Source organism: Mchenga conophoros, linkage group LG15 (assembly GCF_057382185.1).
Source record: "Mchenga conophoros isolate Kocher_MC1m ecotype Shallow Benthic linkage group LG15, M_conophoros_male_GT1.1, whole genome shotgun sequence".
NCBI lineage: Eukaryota > Metazoa > Chordata > Actinopteri > Cichliformes > Cichlidae > Mchenga > Mchenga conophoros.
This window is the reverse complement of record NC_140540.1, coordinates 9136900-9146553: the sequence shown is the minus strand read 5'-3', so window position 1 is coordinate 9146553 and position 9654 is coordinate 9136900.

The window sequence follows — 9654 nt, the reverse complement described above, 5'->3', positions numbered from 1 at the left end:
AGACAAGAGGAAAGAAGTCATCAAATATTTGGGTTCTTGTTACTGTAAAGCAGGGGACGGGTGGCAAATCTTTCAATTACTAGGAATAAAGAAGTAAAATAACACTTACTCACGTACCCTCTCGAAACTTAATCGTGCGTTTAATTCTTTTTCATAACTCTGCCAACTAAATTAGCGCTCTTAACCTTTTAGTGTCCAGTTTTCTGTGAGTCTGAGCAGACGGATGCGACGTTTTAGATATTAGATATGGAGTTGCCATGACAGCTGTCTATTTGTGGCCGACATTTCTATGGCATTTATCTTCATGAGAGCTCAGAAAAGTGGGTCTATTGTGGTTAGCACTCACTGTATTGACTGTATTCTTTTGTGAATGTTCCCTCAGCATGAAAGTCAATATAAATACAGATGTTTGATGGTAAAATTGAGGACTCTGTGATGAGGCAGACGTGTGCTGTTGTTTTTCTTTTTCAGCTTCTGCATCAAGCTTAACTTCTTTTCTCTATAGTGTAATAAAAAAGTTTTTTTTATAGATGTAAAGATTAGTTTATTCAGACCAGTTCTATCTACTATTACAGCTTCAGTGTAAGACTGGAAGTCAGGATAGTTTTGCAGTGATTTGTAAACAATGTACTAAACCTCCTTTGGCAATATTTCTTAAATGAAAGAAGCAGGAGTGGGTCACAGATTTATTATGAGAGTCAAAAGACAGAGATTGACCAAAGATTATCCCAAGATCAATCTCGAGCCACTGCTCGAGTCCACTAAAATAGATCTCAAATAAAATGATAAAATCCAGAGTGACATTCCAGCACAAGCTTCACTTAGATTCACTTTTAAACATCTAAAAATAGCCGCTTGGCATCTTTCTTGGCCTTCAGACAACATTTCTGATGGCTAAAGATCCAAATGGGACAGGCAAAAAAAAAAAAAAAAAACCATCTGAAAACAGGAGACAATGAATAAAAGGAATTAGATCCCAAACAGTTGAATGTTTAATACTTGGTGATTTGGATTTTATTTAATCTATGGCAGTAGCTTCCTGCCTTTAAAAAATGTTACTGTCTCCTGTAGTGACTTTAACCCATCACAGGTGAAATGAAATCATGCTTTGTGACTTGTTTTATGTAACCAGTGCCAACTTGTGCAAACTAAGCCTGTTTTTGTGCGACTTGGGCCCCATCTACAGATCATGCCACCAAAAATGTTCACACTTCACTGTCATACTGTCCTTCCACTGGTGTAAATTCATTTTTCAGATGAGCAGTGTCAGTCAGAAAGGTGAAAATCAAACTGTGTTTTCATTAATCACTGTGGATTTCTGAAATGTGCAAGTATGAGTTTGACTTGCCATTTTCCAGGCAGTCAATCGTCATGGTTTAACAAGTAAATGAGACTCTTGTTAACCACAAAATATTTTTATATTTTTTAAAAATTACTTTCAAATTAGTTGTTTAAAATTGCAATTCTGACTAGACTTCACTAATGTTGGACTTAATATATTAAGTGCTCTAAACTGTTTTTATCTTCTTGCTTAAACTTGAAAAATTCACTATGAGTGCATTGTACACATTTCCAATGTAAATTAGATCGTCATTCACACTGACTGCTTCTTAGTGTATATTTTCAAACTCATTATGAACTGTTGACTGTTTTCTGTCTACTCTCCGAACTTGTGGTAAACTCACTGAGATTCATTCCTTATACTCTGAAGAAAGAAAAAAATGGCTTTTACAAACCTCTGGCAGTATTTTTGTACCTTCACGTAACCAAAACATCTTTTTATGCAGGTGGTGTCTTAAAAGGCTCATTTTAATAAATGCATGAAATGCAGAGAACCTTTTAAAGGTAGAAGGTCACTTCACACCTTGGCTCCCTTTTGAAACCTATTTATCTCTCTCTCCTCCTCTTTACTTTGAATTCTTCTCTGTGCTATTAGGTCTACATTTAGTTGAATAAAACTTTCAGGAAGCATCTCTTTAGCATCCCGGGGTTTAAAGTCCCTAAAGGAAAGCATCACTTGACACGAGGAAGACTTAAAGTGTTAATTGCTTGGTGTTCAGTGGCCAGTAAAAGGACTTTATGAGTAATGAGATATCAGGGACTTAACAAATGACAGCAGACATAGACTCTTTATTGCTCCGCCAGGTTATTTTCAGATACTTGAAGTGTAATATTAGAAATATTGCTATGCATTAAAAGTTTTTTGGCTTGGGTATGAAGCAGTTCTAAAGTTAATGGTTATTTTGTAAAAGGACATTATAAAACACTCTATGTAGCTGTGGTAGTAAATTGCTGAATGCTATTAATAATACTTAATAGGAACACAACCCATAAATATTGCATGCAATTTCCGTCTTGTTGTTTTTTTCTTCACATTATTAGAGTATGTTCTTTGGGACGCCAGTCAAAACCAATTACACTGCTAAAATAAAATAAAACAAAATAAAATAAAATAAAATAAAATAAAATAAAATAAAGGAACACTATAATCAGAGTATAGCATGTCTGTTAAACCTATGGGTTGATCAGTTTCAGCTGTTTTAGTGTTTATGAAATGAACACCAGGACTAGAGTGGCAACAATGAGACAACCTCCAAAACACGAATGGTTTTACAGGTGGAGGCTGCTGACATTTTTTCCCTCTGCATCTTTTCTGTTTTGTCTTTAGTTTTGCGTTTGGCTAGTGTCAGTGTGCCTAGTGGTAGCAGGAGCCGATACCTGAACCCTACAGAGGTTGCACAGGTAGTTCAACTCCTCCAGGATGGCACATCAGTTTCTGTAGGAAAGCTGCACGGGGCAGTGGAAGGTCCTTAACCAATCAAGAGGACTGGTACCTGCTTCTTTGTGCAAGGAGGAACAGGATGAGTCCTGCCAGAGTTCTACAGAATGGCTTCCAGCAGGCCACAGATTTGAATGTCTCAGACAAAACAATCAGAAACAGACTTCATAATGATGGCCTGAGGACCCAAAAACCTCTTGTGGGCCTTGTAGGGACTGTGGAGCCCAATTGGCCCTAGAATACCAGACTTGGCAGGTCCTCCACCGGCACCCTATGCTTTTCACAGATGACATGATGACAGCAGGTTCACCCTGAGCACATGTGACAGACATGAAAGGGTCTGGAAGAAGATGTGGAGATGTCTGCAACATCATTTAACATGACCTTTTTGGTAGTGGGTCAGTGATGGTGTGGGTAGGCATGTCCATGGAAATTCTGACCTCCACAGGCGATGGCACCTCAACTGCCATTAGGTTGGGGAAATCCTTGGGCTGACTCATTGTCAGACCCTACACTAGTGCAGTGGGTCCTGGGTTCCTCCTGGTGAGTGACAATACCTGGCATCATGTGACGAGATTATGCAGGCAGTTCCTGGAGGATGAAGGAACTGATACCACTGATTGGAACCAATGATCACCTGACCTAAGTCTAATAGAAGGACATTATGTTTCAGTCCATCCAACACTTTCTAAGTGTTTCTTTATTTCATTTTATTTTATTTTTTGAGCTGTCTATATACACTCAACAAAAATATAAACGCAACACCTTTGTTACTGCTCCCATTCCCCATGGGATGGATGTAGAGACCTAAAATTCATTCCAGATACACAATATAACCATCCCTCCCAAACAGTGGTCACAAATCAGTCCAAATGTGTGGTAGTGGGCACATCTGCTATATTGAGATAATCCATCCCACCTCACAGGTGTGCCACATCAGGATGCTGATCTGACATCATGAGTAGTGCACAGGTGTACCTCAGACTGCCCACAACAAAAGGCCACCCTGGAATGTGCAGTTTTGTCTCACAGCAAAATGCCACAGATGCCACAAGCAATGAGGGAGCGTGCAATTGGCATGCTGACAGCAGGAATGTCAACCAGATCTGTCGCCCGTGCATTGAATGTTCATTTCTCAACCATAAGCCGTCTCCACAGGCGTTTCAGAGAATATGGCAGCACATCCAACCGGCCTCACAACCGCAGACCTCGTGTAACCACACCAGCCCAGGACCTCCACATCCAGCAGGTTCACCTCCAAGATCGTCTGAGACCAGCCACCCAGACAGCTGCTGGAACAATTGGTTTGCACAACCAAACAATTTCTGCACAAACTGTCAGAAACCGTCTCAGGGACGCTCAACTGCATGCCCGTTGTCCTCATCAGGGTCTTGACCTGACTCCAGCTCGTCGCCGTAACAGACTTGTGTGGGCAAATGCTCACATTCGATGGCGTCTGGCACATTGGAGAGGTGTGCGCTTCACGGATGGATCATGGTTAACATTGTTCAGGGCAGATGGCAGCTGAGAATGTCCCAGTTCTTGCATGGCCAGCATACTCACCGGACATGTCACCCATTGAGCATGTTCGGGATGTGCTTGACCGGCGTATACGACAGCGTGTACCAGTTCCCACGAATATCCAACAACCTCGCACAGCCATTGAAGTGGAGTGGACCAACATTCCACAGGCCACAATTGACAATCTGATAGACTCCATGCGACGATGTGTTGCACTGCATGAGGCAAATGGTGGTCACACCAGATACTGACCGGTTCTGGGTCCCCAGACCCCCAATAGCGCAAAAAACTGCACATTCCAGGGTGGCCTTTTGTTGTGGGCAGTCTGAGGTACACCTGTGCACTACTCATGATGTCAGATCAGCATCCTGATGTGGCACACCTGTGAGGTGGGATGGATTATCTCAATATAGCAGATGTGCCCACTACCACACATTTGGACTGATTTGTGACCACTGTTTGGGAGGGATGGTTATATTGTGTATCTGGAATGAATTTTAGGTCTCTACGTCCATCCCATGGGGAATGGGAGCAGTAACAAAGGTGTTGCGTTTATATTTTTGTTGAGTGTACATAAATAAAAACCATGCAATCCTTAAAGAGAACAGATATGGTGACAGCAGGGGTTTAAAGTTGAACACTGGCATTGCACTGCATTTTGAATAAATTAAGATGCCATGCATCACATTACATACTGTAAGTTGACAGCAATGTGAGTGTTTTACGTTCCAGTAAAATGTGTATGTGCTTATTAGGAGTTAATTATTCTATCGATGCTCCCAGTCATACCTTCCGAGGTGATCGGTCTCTAGAATAATGCTCCTGTACAGGCAGAAAGTCTGCGAGAACATTCAGTGGCTACATTTCAGGCCAACATTATCCAACATGATCCTTTACTACTTTTTATTGCACCAGTGCACATATAGTTACATTTCCCTGTAGTTACTGGTGCCCTTGAACACGTCCACAGCGCAGTTACCAAATACGTCTGTACATTTGTGTGGGTGGGGTTATATTTTTGCGTCATGGTTTTACTGTTTCCTACAGTAAATTAATTGACACAGACTCATATATCAGGAAAAATAATAAATCTAGCAGATGGTTTCCTAAATCCGTCCCAGTCAATCCAAAGAAAGGAAGCAGACAGTCATAAATTTTACCCCCTGTGTGCCCATTTCTTTTGTTTTTGGCTTCATCAAAGACAATTCCATTAACAGCAGTGGTCTGTGCATAAGCCTTTATTTGAGTCAGCTTGTTGTATAGATCTTTAAAGCACAAGCTGCTCTCTTTTCTTCTCCCAACCCCTTTATAAAAATGTTTTTTGGTGCCCGATACTAGCTTCCAATTTAGACAAAAAAGGTGGATTTTTCTTCTCCAGATCATTGAAAATATGAATAGAGTCCTTCTCAAGGACACTGACATCAGCAATAACAGTCGTATATGCCACATGGTTTTACTGTGCATGAAAGCAATCTCACTCACTCAGACACTCTGAAAAATGTGACACTTTTAAAAACTATACTGGCCAAATGGACTTTCAGCAGAGTTCATCAGAGCTGTTACATAATATATCGATTGTCTAGGTCATGAACAGTGCAGAAGACTGCTCGAGTGACTGAAATGTAATGGAAATAATGTGCATTTATGAGTGGAAGACAGATCACTTGCCTAGAAGTCATTTATGTCGATGTTGCAATACATAGAGTTTCCTGTACCTTTGCAGTTTCACAGTTGCCACTGCTATGGTTCTTACTTTAGCATACAACCTTATCATTGTTTTTAAAAACATTTTTTCTATGAAAATAATATAAAATTGGATTCTAAGAAGACAATTCTTTTATGATAATAATACTTTATCAATAAAGTCAATACAAGGGATTCTTGTGTGGGTGCAGTTCAAGAAGCGATGCATCACTGTTTCATTTACACAGGCAAGTCATCCAGTTTCAGCTTATATTAATAAGCTAGTTATATTTATACATTTAGTTATATTTATATTTAGAACACTGTCACGAGATAACAGCTGTGAATTATATTAACTGACACCACTCTTGGTAAGTAGGTGCTTTCTTGGTAAACACCACAAACATTTCCTGTATCTTCTTTTGAAAAGTACAGCTCCAAAAAAAGATACAGGATATAGAAGCCATTTGTGATAATAGTTTCTGACAGTTTGTCTCGTTTCTGATGAAACAGGAATCATTTAGAACTGCCTTTGTCCTTCATGGCAGTTCCACAAGGTGCTAGAAGCATTCCTCAGAGACTTTGGTCCATGTTGATGTGAGAGAATCGCACAGGTGCTGCAGATTTGTTGGCTATGCATTCATGATGTGAATATCCCATCACAGCACAACACAAAGGTGCTCTGGTGGATTGAGATCTGGTGACTGTGGAGGCTATTAGAGTGTAATGACATGTTTACCACTTTGAGATGATTTGAGCTTTATGATATGGTGCCTTATCGTAATGGAGCAGCCATCTGAAGATGTCTGCACTGAAGGCATAAAGAGATAAACAGGATCAATAGGCATCAGTGGGCTGTGGCATTTAAATGATCACCAGTTGGTACTAAAGGGCCCAAAGTGTGTCATATCCACCACACTATTACACCACTAGAGGCAAGATTGACCCATAGTTTCATCTTGTTTATACCAAATTCAGTGGCTAGATTTTGGGTGCTACTTTATAGAATCTGTCCATGATTGATAAGATGACTGCTTACCATTTTAGGCTGGTAAACTGGTGAAAAAATCCACCAAGATGAGAGCCAGTGAGGAACTGCTAGAGGCTGAAGCAGTTGCATGCTGCTCTTCCTGGCGTTTCAGGTGCAGACTGTGCAGGCTGCTACCTGAGACATCTTTCTCGACATCTTTCTTGAGTGTGTCTCACCAGAAATAGTCTGAGAAAACACATTCTACTTACCCCAGGGTGACTGGCAAAGTAGCAGTGAGCCCCCAGTGGATAACAGTGGAAAAGGCTGTGGTAGGAACATAGCGATGGGGTGTCAGTCAGGGTCGTCTGACAGGGCACGCTGGATGGTCTCCTCCAAATCCTAGGTTAGAGCTCCAACAGTACAGGATGCCGGCAGGATTTGTCCAGCTGATCCAGCTGACTGCATTTTCTGAGAACTGGCATGAGAGAGCATCTGGCTTGATATATATTGAACCTGGGCGATAGGAGATTTTAAAGAAGAAAAAACAGAGACCAGCAAGCCTGCTGAGGTGAACGGCTCCTTCAATTTGTAAAAGGCCGCTTCGGAATCTGGGGACCAAACTACCTGACTGTAGTTCCAGATGCAGGAGCAGAAATTGGTGAATCCAAGGAAGCATTGTAGCTTTTTTTGTGAAGTCAGCATGAGCCATTCTGTGACTGCGTGTCTGTCTTCATCTGCCCCCCTGCTAAGATATAGAGCGAAAATGTGATGGATGGTGAGTGAAACTTGCACTTTTCATCTTTGACACAGAGTCAATTCTCCAGAAGCTGCTGTAATACAATGTAGTTGTGAACTTGGTGCTCCTGCAAGGTCTTAGAAAAAAATCACAATGTTGTCAAGATATACGACGACTTAACAAATGATTTACCAGTGCCTGAAATACCGCAAGAGCATCTGTAAGTCCAAAAGGCATGACCAGGTACTCAAAGTGTCAGAGAGGTGTATTAAAAACTGTTTTTCATTCATCACCCTCTTGGATGAGGACCAAATGTTCCATGGAGGGGTTCAAAAGTGGAGCTAATTAGAGTGGATATTTATTTTTTACTGTGATGTCATTGATCCCGCAAAAGTCTACATGGTCTGAGAGTCTTATTGTTTATCACCACAAAGAAAAGAACAGCTCCTACTGGGGAAGAGGATGGGAAGAAGAGGACAGGTGGACGATTCCTGCAGCCAACGATTTCTAGCCGTATTTCTCCATCCTGCTCCAACCATGACAGGTTGTATAAGCAGCTGGAGAGAGCAGGTCACCAGGAAGAAGGTTGATGGTGTAGTCATGGCCTACAGGAGGTATTCAGCAAAGACAAAGTGTCATCTTTGTCCCCTATGACAGCACCATCGACCTTCTTCCTGGTGACCTGCTCTCTTCAGCTGCTCATACAACCTGTCATGGTTGGAGCAGGATGGAGAAATACAGCTAGGAATTGTTGGCTCCAGGAATCATCTGCCCGTCCTCTTCCACCTGTCCTCTAGGAGCTGGTTATTTCTTTCTGATGATAAAAGATAAGACTCTCAGACCATGTAGACCAGGGGTGCCCAATCCCAGTCCTCGAGAGCTACTATCCTGCAGCTTTTAGATGCATCCCTACTCCAACACAGCTGAATCAAATGGTTTGATTACCTCTTCAGCATGCCATCATGTTTGGCAAAGGCCTGATAACAAGCCATTCATTTGATTCGGGTGTGTGGGAACAAGGATGCATCTAAAAGCTGCAGGACGGTAGCTCTCGAGGACCGGGATTGGGCACCCCTGATGTAGACTCATGGCAATGGGAAAATCCCTGTAGGTCAGCAGTTTCTGAAATACCTGTCATATGATTGACTCATTAGGTACCAGTCGAACAGTTGCACCTAACAAAATGACTGGTGAGTGTTTGAGTGCTTTGATTAAGTATTGATTTAATAATTTGGGGGAAGAAATTAGAAAAGTCTTAACACAACACTTGCGATTACATGAAAATTTAGGGCGATATCTCTACAGCACATAAGACACAACTTAATTAGGAGAAAGAGAAGCAAGCGTGTAACACATCACTTCCTTTTAAAGCGGTGGTGGTGAGCGTGATACTGTAGCATAGACTATCATACGTTTCCACACATATACCTGATAGACACCATGTAGGTCGCAGATCAGACTTATCAATGTAACATCAGGGCAGAGAAGCTATTATTTACATATACGTATACATGACTGGCACAAATGTGTTGCCTTATGTTTAAATGACTGTTAGTTACAACAGTTTACCAAAGTAGTTGGAATTGAACAATTTGTTTTGTTTATTGTAATAATGCGACGATATCACAATGTACATGGAAACAGCATCAACCTTTGTAGGCCTGTGCGCTCGTCTGCTGTCATAACACCCCCAGTTTTTACTGGGGAAATATTGTCTGTATTTGAACCTGTTTTGGCTGGGGTGTCTTGCTGTATAATGTTGCAATCCCTTTAAAGCTTTAGTCTGATTTTCACCTACTTGTGAGGGGAAATGTCTGATCCTGGTTCCTTTATGTTCAACAGCTAGTCCCAGGCTTTGTCTTTCTGCCTCTGTGCTGACAGTTGAGTTCTTTTATAAGCTTCTCGTTTGCTGCGGTTGTAGTCGGTCATCTTCTTGCTTTGGGTCTGAAAGCAAAATTAATGTGA